The 1,853-nt window shown below is 40.3% G+C and overlaps 1 long non-coding RNA gene across 1 annotated transcript in view; it reads right to left on the reverse strand.

Moving 5' to 3' along the window:
- LOC129392743 (uncharacterized) overlaps positions 1 to 1,853 on the reverse strand; it is a 25,420-nt gene extending 23,567 nt beyond the window's left edge. The window contains exon 1 of the long non-coding RNA XR_008619190.1: positions 1,784 to 1,853. This is a non-coding gene — a long non-coding RNA (uncharacterized lncRNA). The remainder of the gene's footprint in view (positions 1 to 1,783) is intronic.

The raw sequence follows: 1,853 nt of genomic DNA on the forward strand, positions 1-1,853 counted from the left end.
GCAGGGCCCTATGGTCCTTGCCCCCCCACGTCCTCAGCCCGCCTTTTGTCCGTGGAAAAACTTTGGCCAAAGAATAAGTTTAATCAGAGAAATGAGAAAATGCAGAAACAAAGGAAAACAGTCAAAGGAGACCAAATAATAATAGTTTAGTCACTAAGCATAATCAAGGACCTTTAGTTCCTCCCCACAGGCTACAGATAATATTCTGAGCCATATCCTGTAAGCTGTCTTATAGCTACTGAAACCCGCACCAGGTGGAAGAAGTTAACGACATGATGGCCAGACTGTAGCCATGACGTAAGCTGCCACAGTTCCGAGAACTGGCCTCAAGGAAATGGGAACAAACCGATCCTGGAACTGAAGACTAACTGTACTTAAAACAATCAAGATGACGCTGGTCAGACCACTTCATGATTAATTTCAAGATGACTGTCAGAGCTGACTGTGCTGTTTCTGCATGTAGCCCCCTCCCTCCTCCTATAAAAACTCTTGCCCCCTGATTGTCAGTGGGGGGAGTCGGCCTTTGGACAGGCGTCCGCCCTCCCCCACCCCCGTTGCCAGCAACCAAAATAAAGCAAACTTTCCTTTCCACCAACTTGGCCTCTTTATTGGCTTTTGAGCGATGAGCAGCCGGGCCGCACTTTCTGTTACAACATCACTACACACCTATTAGAACGGCTACAATGAAAAACAAGTGATAATACCAAATGCTAGCCCAGAGGCACAGAAAACTGGTGGAAACATACAATTACTCGTGGAAAGGTCAAATGACACAGTCACTCTGGACAATAGCTTGTCAGTTTCTTTAAAAAAACTAAACATACATTTAATTTATGACCCCAGCAATTAATTGCATGCCTGAGCGTTTATCTCAGAGAAATGAAAACCTATGTCCACTAGAAAACATCTGTGTGCATGTTTGTTTTTATTAGCTTTATTTGTAATAGCCCCAAAATGAAAACCTACAAGAGGGTAGTGGTTAAATAAACTGCTGTGTGTCACTCCATGGAATACTAGTTAACGGTAAAAAAGAATAAACTACTGAAACCCACAACAACTTGGATGTATCTCAAGAGCATTGTGTGAAGTTAAAAAAAAAAAATCTCAAAAGGTCACATATGATATGATATGTTTATGTAACCTCAAAATGACAAAATTATGGAGAAGAATAGATTAGTGGTCGCTAAGGGTTAAGGATGGTGGGGGAGGGGAGATGTAACTGAAGAGAGAGAACACAGGTGAGATCTCTGTGTTGACAGAAAAGATCTGTATCTCGGTTGTAATGGTGGCTACACGGGGTGATAAAGTAACAGAACGATACAGACACTTTATACCAATGTTGATTTCCTACGTGTGATATTGTACTGTAATTATGTAACATGTGACTAGTGGGGAAAACTGGGTAAAAGGTACCCCTGACTTCCTTGTATTGTTTTTGCAACTTCTGGTGAATCTATAATTATTTTTTTTAAGTTCTTTAGGCTATATAGACATAGGCATCTTAGGATTGGTAGGTAGACAATATTCATGCTTATTAATTAATGCCTTATGAGAAAACACTGCCCAATATGGATGCATTTCATATACCCCGCACCAACAGGCTATGAGGTTGTTGTACAGAGTTTAATTTTCCATACAACATAAACTTATCTCTCTAAATAAGGTTAAGACATTTCATGGGCATTTTGCCAAAATATAGTAACATTGTCCCTGCTTTTTTTGCCCAAACAAAAACATAAGGCAGAATTCAATACCAGGGTCAGTTCAGGGACTGGAGACTTACCAGGCAGTCAGCTGCAAATATCGACTGCTTTATTTTCTTTGAAGAAAACTGTTTTTTGTTTTTTTTTTTT

This window comes from Physeter macrocephalus, chromosome 14 (assembly GCF_002837175.3).
Source record: "Physeter macrocephalus isolate SW-GA chromosome 14, ASM283717v5, whole genome shotgun sequence".
Taxonomy (NCBI): domain Eukaryota; kingdom Metazoa; phylum Chordata; class Mammalia; order Artiodactyla; family Physeteridae; genus Physeter; species Physeter macrocephalus.